Source organism: Suricata suricatta, chromosome 5 (assembly GCF_006229205.1).
Source record: "Suricata suricatta isolate VVHF042 chromosome 5, meerkat_22Aug2017_6uvM2_HiC, whole genome shotgun sequence".
Taxonomy (NCBI): Eukaryota; Metazoa; Chordata; class Mammalia; order Carnivora; family Herpestidae; genus Suricata; species Suricata suricatta.
In genome coordinates, this window is record NC_043704.1 from 111809625 (window position 1) to 111820130 (window position 10506).

At 44.7% G+C, this 10506-nt stretch overlaps 1 long non-coding RNA gene across 2 annotated transcripts; it reads right to left on the reverse strand.

The window, feature by feature from the left end:
• Positions 1-292: 292 nt before the first annotated feature.
• LOC115292932 lies at positions 293-9896 on the reverse strand. 2 transcript variants are annotated; one of them, XR_003909241.1, is made up of 3 exons: positions 9574-9896; positions 8624-8670; positions 293-423 (listed from the first exon to the last, which is right to left on the reverse strand). It is a non-coding gene; the product is annotated as an uncharacterized LOC115292932 (long non-coding RNA). The 2 variants fall into 2 exon arrangements; XR_003909242.1 differs by having other exon boundaries at positions 8624-8987.
• Positions 9897-10506: the final 610 nt, after the last annotated feature.

A 10506-nucleotide genomic window follows, 5' to 3' on the forward strand; every position in this document is an offset into this window, starting at 1 on the left:
CTGGACTTGTGACATTTCTGAGATTTGTTATTGCATTGTATTTCTTTACTGTGAGAAAACACCTCTTCTCAGTCCTAGCAAGATCTTCCAAGGGAGCCCTCCATGCAGCAGCAGTTAACTTCATGTCTGGTTCAACATGATACATCTTAACAACAGGATTTATTGTGTGCTTGGTGTGTGCTAGACAACTGTCCCAAGGACTTCACATGTTGTATTAGTCAGTTCTACAGAGGAACAGAAACAATAGTATATATACATACATATATGTAAAAAGATTTATTATAAGGGATTGGCCCACAGGAGTATGGAAGCTGAGAAATCCCAAGGTCTGCAGTTGGCAAGCAGGCGACCCAGGAGAGCCAAGGGTATAGTTCTAGTTCAAGTTGAGTCTGAAGGCAGAAGACTGATGTCCCAGCTTGAAGACTGTCAGGGAGGGAGAGAGAGTGGGAGAGACAGAGAGAGACATGGATCTTCAGTGGATTGGAGGATAACCCACCCACATTAGGGAAAGCCATCTGCTTTACTTACAGATTCAAATGCTAATCTCTTTCAGAACAAGCTTATAGACACACACAGAATAATGTTTGACCAAATACCTGGGCACCATGTGGCTCATTCAACTTAATTATCCATCACACATGTGTTAATTCAATGAATCCTCACAACAATCCTATGAAGTAGTAGGACCATTACCCTCCTCATTTGGTGGACCGGGAGTTGGAGGGCAGGATTTCAGCCCATCTGACAACAGGTTTCAGACACTGTAGTATTCTGTATTTCACCTTGCCTTGGAAAACCATTCTAGGGCTTTCTGTCACACTTGCAAGTGATTTTCATTTTATTGAAAAAAACCTTAGCAACAAATAAAAATTTAAAAAATAGTTCATTTTCATGTGTTGCTTTCTGATTCTTACACACTTCTACATGTAATTTCAAAAGGAGCCTGGTTGGCCTCAAGTTTATATGCAAATTTAGAAGTGACAATGGCATAAAGATGCCCTTCATCATGCATAATGGTAATAAAAAGAGCATGAAATTTTTACCAACTGTGCTAAACTATTGTTTAATGAATATTTAATATACAACATTCTCTGGGTTTGTGGTTCACTTTCCTGACCATGAGCCAAAAAAAAAAAAAAAAAGTGAATCTATTAGTTGTCACAGGAGACATTTATATCAAATCTCTTCATACCAAGGGAATACAAGACGTCACACGTTGGATCTGAGAAAGAGGAATACAGGTAATCTTTTGGTCTCCCTTTTCTGCCCATTTTTAAATATTCTAATAGAAACATCTATAACCCACCTTATGTTTTTTTCATGTTGTACAATTACAGCACTAATTAAAACAAGACAAAACCGGGCCGAACTCCCCATAAGAAACACTTCCTGTGGCTGCAGGACCCTCAGGGCTGGTCCACAGGCCGCCTACACTTCCAAAGACCTTTCACAGCCTCCCTTTTCATGCCTCAGACCACAACAGGGCCAGAGCAGAGAGAACCCAACATCAATACCCCAACATACTGGTTTTCTCTGAGATTAGTAGTAATTTAGTGTCAGGCCAAAGACCAGAACCCAGGCTTCCTGACTCCCCACTCTCTTATCTGCTAATTATATCCCAAATGAGCCAGCTTCCTGAAATTTTTCTTCTAGAAAGGTTTCAACACATGCATTTTCCGGCCTTCTATTGGGTTCACAGGTTCACGGCTATAGGAACAGTAAGTAGGTGCAGGGGTAGCAAAAACACAGCGTGCCCTCACCCTCCTCACCCATGGCCAATATCATTTCATGGGTCAGAGAACTCTCTTCCTTGAGCTCAGCTTTCCTTCGGATCCTTCTCAACACAGGGCTCCAGGCAGCCACACAAACAGTTGGCTCGAGATGTACCCCCTAGCTCTGCCTGGATAGGACGGGGATGTCCACATGGATTCTTTCTCTTCCTTCTATACTAATCAGGACTATAAACTTGTAATTCTTTCTTTCTGCTTGAGAGAGATTTTGAACACGGGTACTCAGGCTGGAGGCTACTTTTTGTCCCAAAGCAGGTTCCTGACACAGGAGAGCTAGGGAGTCACATCTAACCGGTTTACTGTGCATGCTTAGAAAGCCTTCAATGACCAGTTCAAGCTCACACAGCTGGCTTCAGGACAGAGTCGAAACCGGCCCCCAGGTAAGCCAATGCTTGGTTGAGTGCTCTTTACCACCGCCTATCTGACTCCGGGCTTTATCAGACAGAACAGAGAAAACGTTCCTGGGATCTGACATGTGTAAACACTCCTCCATCACCCTGGCCATGGCCGTTTGCCAAGACAGGATTGAGGCCAGATTTAGTGGGTCCTTCAGCCCGGTGACCCTGGTGGAAACAATCCCCTGATATAGAACAGAGAGAGCCAGAGAAAAATGTGCTGTCCTACAAAGAACAAAGCATGAGATGATTCATTCTCCTGATCCTGGTGATTTACCACTGGATGCCAGTCACTCATACATGGCTGTCAGCAACTTTGCAGGAATTCTAATCTGGATGCTTGTCGTGAACACATAATTCCCTAGTTACTTCCTCATGGTTCCCACACATTCAGAGGTTTCCTGGGAAGGCTTTCCTGGTTGTCCTCTTAGTACTTTGCAAGAGACTTTTTAAAATGTGAAATAGCCTGGGGCCCTACAGCATAACCTCCTTAACTTCCCTGGACCTCAGCTTGCTCATCCTTAAAAGTCAGGAACGGAGTAGCTGGCTGTGCAGGGCTCCTCCAGCCTTAGAGTCTTCTGACGAGACACATTTGAGGAAACCCTTTCGGAAAGAAAACTCAAGTTTTTCCTAGATCTTAAAACTTGACAGGTTACGTAAGTGCTAATGGGACCAGGCAGATAGGTGGGCAGAGCCTCTGGGGAGGAACCCGGCACGTTCCCACTGTGTCCCCACTCCACTGCATTTGGTCTCCTGCCACGCCAGGGAGGGACCACTAATGCTCAGGTCACCAACGGCTTATTTTTTGCCAAATTTAGTAAACACTTATAAAGTAAAAGAAAAGCAAATTATACATGTATCACAAGTACATTATGAAAAAATCAACATAGAATATGTGTAGTCATATGTATAAGTAAACATTTACATATAAACATTTACAATATGCCATTTATAAGGGGTCCTATTCTAGGTGGTTTTCCCTAGGTGTGTTAATTTAGTTTTATTTTTACAGAAATGGATCAGATTACTCTGTAAGATGCTCTTCGCACTAAACAATAGGTCTTGGAGCTCTTTACTATGTCAGCTCGTGAATCTCTTTGTAAATGGCTGCAGAGGGTTCACTGTGTGGATCTATCAGATTTCAGCCACTCCTTTTTGTTACCTGCTTCTCCACTGATGGATATTTAGTCTGCTTCTAGGGTGTTGCTATTTCAAAAAAACATTGCAATATCTTTGCCCATGTATTTGACCATTTCTCTAAGAAAAACTATATATATCTAGAAGAAAAACTTGGTTTTACAGAAATGCACATCTTACATTTTGTAAAAGGCAAAAAGATTTCTACGATCTGAAGGGAAACCAGAGTAAACATCTTACATTTTGAAAAACTTCTGCCAAATTGTCCTTCAGTATGGTAATACCAATGGAAATAACCATTTCCCCATAATCTCATTGACTTTTTGTTTCACATTTGCATTTTCTTTATTACCAAGATTGAACACATTTGGATTTTTTTTTTTTTTAGTCATGTATATATACCTTTTGTGGATTGCCTATTTATGCTTTTTGCTTATTTCTCACTTAGATTGCCTTTTTTTCTTATCAGTTTATAAGAATGCTAAAAAAAAATGTTTTTAATGAGCTCATGTACGCACCACCCAGATTTGATACTGACTCATGGCCAATATTCTCCCATCCACTTCTACCACAGGCATGGATCATTTTGAAGCAAAAACCAACATCCTACCATTTCATTTTTTAAGTAAATCTAAACGATCAAAGCTCTTAATCTACACATTATCATCTCCAAAAAGAAAGTAATGGCCTTAATATCAACCATCCAATGTTCACATTTCCTTCATTAGCTCTTACATTAAAAACAAGTTACCTCAATGTCATCAAATACCCAGTAGATTTCCTCTAGGGCCTCAAATCTTTAACAATTTGTATGAATCAGATCCAAAAAAAGCCTATGAATTTTAATTGGTTAATAAGCCTTTTAAGTCTTTTTATATAGATTCTTTATCTCAGTACTAAGAATTCTGGCTATTTTTCCTTGAAGTTTCCCACAGCCTTGATGTTGCTGATTGCATCTGATAGTATCACTCAACATGTTCCTGCACCCTGTGTGTTTCTTGAATATCTGGATCTAAGGCTAGCTTAGATTATTCAAGATTGAGGTTTTGACAAGAATACCTTATAGGGATGTTGTGTATTTGCAACAAGGCAACTCTGGCTGTCTCTTTGTGACGTTAGCCCCCATTCCTCACTGTGTTAGTCTGGGCCCACCAAGGAAACAGAAATCACACAGGAGTCCAAATAGTTGGGGAGGAGGTGGTAATACAGAAAGTTGTTAACCATGATAGGAGAGTAACTATGAAGAAGTAGAAATCTCAATGTTATCCCATGTCTTGGAAAAAGGAGATTAGAAGTGGGGTTCCCCAAAGCCGGGGCTCCGACTTAGTTGAATCAGGTCTGGTTGCAGCACACTGGATGGAGGCAGTTAAGTTCACTGGGCTTCCCCACCACAGCTAGTCCATAGTGAACAGGCAAGCCAGAAAGAATCCACAGATGCAAGCAAGCGTGGATGCAGGGTACCACTATGGGTGGAAGGCCTGGTGTGTAGCATTCACGCTGGGAGGACAGTAGGAAAGAGTGTTCTCAGGCCCAGGGTAGCTGATGGCGGAGAACATAGCACAGGGGGAGCCAAGGCTCCACGTGTGAGGCCGGGAACACACAGGGTCCACTGACAAGTGCTACGGTGAAGGTAGTCACTGGGCCCAGACTGGGGCCCTGGGGTCTCTGAGGGACTGCACATGCTAAACAAGTGGCTGAAGCAGAGCAAGTACTATTGAGGGGCCACGCAGCTAGAGCAGGAAAAATACTCAAACACGGAGAGAAGCCCCCTTCCTCCAGCAATGTCCCTCCTGCGCCCTCTACTGACAAAGTGTAGCATTGCACTCATTGTAAAAGATGCTTCAAGAATCAAATCCATTATTACAGAGCAGGTACTGAAGGGTGGATGGGAGGGCTGGGAGGAAATAAAAGTTGATACCTCACATATTGATCAGTAGCTCAGGCCTTTATTCCACTAGGGGGTTACAAAATAGTTAAGTTCTCATTCTCGCTATCTTTGTTTACTAGCTGGAATGCTCCTAGAGGAAGGAACTTCTATAGCTTGTCGGTTGTTCTGAGACACAGTATGTACAAGAACTTGGCTCTTTCTCCATTGCCACCATTTCCCCCCTTCTCACGTAAGTCTTTAGGGTCCCAGTTCTCTTTGCTCATTCACCAGGTCCAATGTGAACACTAATTTTGGCTCCCTGGCGTCCCCTTCTCTCAGGTCCAATGATCTGATTTCAGGTCAAAGCTATTTTATTAATACCTCTTGAACCTTGACTCTGCCTATAAACCCCCTGAATAGAACAAATGGGAAGTGTATCTTTTCAATCACAAATCACAGAATTGTCACAGACACCTTATGAGCTGGGTGTCCTGGTCTCAATGCCACAGATGGGCCCCCTGAGGGCTTAGAGAAGGGAAGCCAGCACTTTCAGGTCCCCAGCTGGTAATAGGCACAGCTGGGCTGTATCTGCTTAACTTAGGAGTCATAAGAGCTTGCCAGCCCTAGAAAGCTCCCAGCCTTCCATGGATTTCTCTTCAGGGACCTTCAAATGCACGGTCTCCTGACTTCCACCAGTTCTCCACTTGCTTCTGAATTTTCAGGTCATAAAAAAATGTTCTCAGAATCATCGCTCGAAACTCTCTTCCCGGATAACCTCCAGTATCCAACCCAGGTCTTAATTCCCAGGCTGTTTCTTCTCAAACAGGAGCCTAATTCCATTTAACAGCAATTTGCTCCATACAATTTAACTGCAGCGTATTTTCTGATGTCAGGTTGATGGGACAACCTCTCTAGCTTCTAAGATGCTATTTTGGCTTCCTCCATCCTCCCCTCTCCCCCAACACATACAGACAGGAGAGAATGAGGATAGAGGTGAGAACTTCTCCCAAAGGCCGCAGGGAATTGTAAAGAAGGAAATAAACACCAAACTTGGCATGGACATTAAAAGTGCCTCTCTCCATTCTCCACTCTCAGGAAACCACCGGCCAGCTGGGAAGTCCTGAGCATCCAGTTGCGTAAGACTGCTGAAAATCATACTCAGCCCTTTTCCTCCTACTTCTCCAGTTCACTTTCCTTCCTCAACCAAACACCTGCCACTTTTCCTTTTCTCCTGAGTCACCTCCTCCACCCCAGTTAGCACTCCCCTCTCCTGGTCTTCCTTAGCCCTCTCCCCTGCATTCCTTCCTTTTGGTCCAAGGCCCTCTCTTCCTCCTTCCTTCCTCCTACCCTAGCTTTACAGGCAAAAATCAAGCAAAATAACAAAAGAATGGGGAGTAAGTAAACAGCTGCCTATCCTCGCTTGGAAGTCCCTGGAAGCCGCTTCCTTCACCTCCATTGATAGATGGTCTCTGTGTTTCAAAGTGTTTGGCTCTCATTCAAGGCCAGTCACAGTGGCCATGGAGTCATTGTGTGGAGATGAAGGTAAGTCCAGGCAGTTTCTATTTTTAGATGCAATTGTTTTTCTGGAAAAGGCTGCACATAATAGGAAATCCTGAGTGTGAAGACTTGTTTCCTGCCAGTTGAAGCATTGTCGTCTTTGGCAGTTCTGACAATATAGAAGCCTTCGAGTAAGTGGACAAAGGTGTACTGGCAGGGTGAGGAAGGAACCGCCGCGTGGGGCAGAGAAACAGTCAAGTGTGAAGGAGTTAAGGAAAGTGGGACTTGCTGGAGGAGGATTTAAAACTCAAAGTGAAAGCAAAGAAGTTACAGAATCTTGTCAGGATGGAAAAAACATGGTTCACTGTATAAAATACCTGTGAAGTCAACTAGGGCAAGGCATGGTCTGCTCAGTTTGCACCGTTATAAAAATGGTCCATGATGAAGGAAGCGCCTACTGCCTGGACGCTGCTCAGTGGGGATCATGGGGACAATCACTGACGAGGACAATGATCAGGATGGGGCTGATGGTATCGGAAAAAGTTACTTGATTTGGGCCTAAGAAACTGAAGACTTTCTTCTGGAGACTCTGGAAAGTTCTGAAACAGGGCTTCTCATCCTTAACTATGGGTATAAATCACCTGGAATTCCATTAAAACAGATTCTGATTCACTGCTTGGGAGGGGCGGGAGATTCTGGATTTCTAACGAGCTCGCGGGTCAGTTCTGCCAGGTGACCAATAGATCCATCCCGATTACACACTGAGGGACTAGAAGAGATCTGGAAATACATCTTGAGTGTGGAGTCAGGGTCAGGGGACAGGAAATCAGGTAGAAGGTACTGGTATAGCAGCACTCTTACGAATCAGGACTCATTTCCTGGTGAAGTCCTAACAGACAACTTTTGAGTAAGGAACCCACTAGTGGGAGGGCTGGCACCAACATCCCCCAGAAGCTCAGCAGTAGCCGTCTTCTGCAGGCCAAGACTAAGTGAAGGAGGGGCTGCATTAGATTTGGGTTTTACTGGGTTTGCAGGGCTGTAGGACGGGGTTCTAATCTGGAATATCAGAGGCCAGGTGGAGGCACTTGTCTATTTAGGAATAGTGAAAGTAATTGCCATAATGGAAAGCAAGACAGAGAGACGACCCTCAGGCCTCTAAGGGCTTTTGAGAATGATTGATGGCCCATAGCGCACTCAAGAGTCAGATAGAAGCCGTTAAGGGTAATGCTTAGCCCATGTAATCAAAATGCTCAAGAGCAAACAAAAAGCTGGCGTCTGCTGCCGCAATGAAGAACTGTAACCCTCTGCCCAGTTTCTTGAAGTCAGTTCTCAGAGCCAGAGTACATTGAGGAAAGACCCTGACACACTGAACGTTTTTTAGCTCTTCCCCTTTTTTAAAGTTTATTCTTAGAGAGCAAGTGGAGGTAGGAAGAGAGAAAGAATATGAATGAATCCCAAGCAGGCTCCACAGTCACTGCAAAGACCAAAGCGGGGCTCAAACTCACAAAATCATGAGATCCTGACCTGAGCCAAAACAAAGAGCTGGAGGCTTAACCTACGACTAACCCCGGTGCCCTTCCCCTAATTCTTTCCCGAAGTTTCCCGTAGCCATTTGCCCCAGTAACTCTACAGCAGGAAAAAAAAATTGCTAGATCTTTTCAGGATCATGAGTGAGAACTGGAAACAGGAGACCCCAAAAAACCACCATGGCCCCTGTTAGAGTAGATCACAACACGGAGACCTTTGGGCTTGCGGGACATTCGTCCTCACACTCGGGTTGTTACCCGACTTGAGTTCTTAGCCCAGAGGACAAAAAACGAAGCACGACTTAGCTAAAAGACCCAGGACCACACCAGCCCCCCACTCCCCCAAAAAACAAAACAACAAAATAAAAAGGACAGACACAAGAGCAATCCAAAGGAATGGGGAAGCCTTACCTTATATAGGGAAGTACCTTCTCTTGTTCCCACTCAGGTCCGATATGCTAATACAAAAAGAAAAAAAAGTGCTTCATCCTGATTGGTTGGAAAAGCCTAATACTGATTGGTTGGAAGAGCCTAATCCTGATTGGTCAATAGTGGCACAGGTAACTCAGGCAGCTCATTGGTGCTTTTTGGAGCCGTGGTCTTCTATATTAAGCCGGGCAGTGTATCAGTCCATCCCCTGACCACATTCTGGTTTTCTGTACGAGTCGTCTAACAGTAACAGCCAATAGAAGGCAGCCTGGCTGCACAATGTTTTTCACTTTGAACTTGTTCGCATGGTCCCTGTCTCACAATAGTATGCTAATAATCCAGCTCTCTACGAAGGAGAAAGAGCGGGGAATGAAGGGGGAGCGGGGTAAGGAGGGAAAAAAAAAAGCTTGGACATACGGCATTTGCTGATTTTTAATTTGTGCATATTCCCACCATGGACAATTTCAAGCCACCAACATGAAGTCATTGAGCACGAAGTTGGGGCAAGATGTCTCAGTTCCTCAGTGTATAAATAGGGTGGTGACAGACCTCACCTGGGAGCCCATTAGAAATCAGGCCAGGTTCCGTGAATGATACCTGTTTTCCCATAGCTGGGATACTAATCACTTCCCAAGCCTTCCTGAGATTTTACCACAATTATTGCTACAGCTGCAATGAGATGTAGGAGCAAATCTTGAATCTAGCGAACACTGTCTAGCAAGGAGTCTGGCTCGGGGGAGGCCTTCCTCCAACATCTAGGTAGCAGGAGGCCGCTCTCTTAGCAAGTGGTGGGGGGCTACTTTTGCTAGCCCAGAGGTTCTGGGGCACATCACCCCAGGTTTCCCATCTTAGAGTCCCACCCTCTTCTCACCAGGGCCCTCATTTCCCCATAGGAGACACGCCAAGGCTATGACCCCAACTTCTTTTGTTACCACAACACCCTGACGATCCAGTCCAACACCAGGTTTTGTTCATGATTGGCCCTCCAGCTGCAGTAGATGAGGGTTTTAAAAAGGCTGCCTTCGAAGCCTTCTGGCTTTCACACTGTGTTCTGAGCTGACGGTTGGCTCATCTGAACCTGTCATTTTCTTCAACAACTGACCAACTCTATAATCTTTTGCCACCGTACTTCTGACATGCCAGAGCTATTGCATAAACTGACGCATTTCCTTCCAGCAGACTCCATCTCAGTTCACTGCAAATGAGTCTTAACAGAACTTATTCACAAGCCAAGTAAGAGGAGAATCTGCCAGAATCTTTCAAAGCTCCACGTATGACTAACAATGGGGTCTTGTTACCAGGGGGCTGGTGAGTGATTCAATTCCACAATTCCATCCCAGAGGTCTGCTTCCCAGGATAACTTCCAGCACCAAATGCCTTGTGTTGGGTTCTCCTGAATCAGACCCAGACACAAGGATTTAGGTGCAAGTGGTGTATTGGTGAGGAGAACCCAAGAAGCACTTGTAGAGACTGGGAAAGGCGGGAAGCCAGTACAGTGTATATAATCTAGAGCCCTCTGGGGGCACCAGGATTTAATCCCACTGGGAAACATTCTGGAACATTCCTGTTACCACTCCCCAAGGGATGAGAAAGTTGATTATTTACCCACCCACACCTCTGCTGTCTTTGCCTGAGGGCTGTATCTAGGGGCATTAACTCACTGGCCTCCCAAAACAGCCCTCAGCAAAGAAAAATCAGGTGTTTACACAAACAGCTGTTGGTATTTAGAGAGGAGTGCCAAGGAGATGTGGGCGGGCCATGTCAGCCTCTGCTACAAACTTGTATCAGAACTGAGCTAAGTGGGTTACCCCACTATGGCGGCAGCAGCAATACCCACCCCCCCCAAATGACCCAGCCCAAATGGG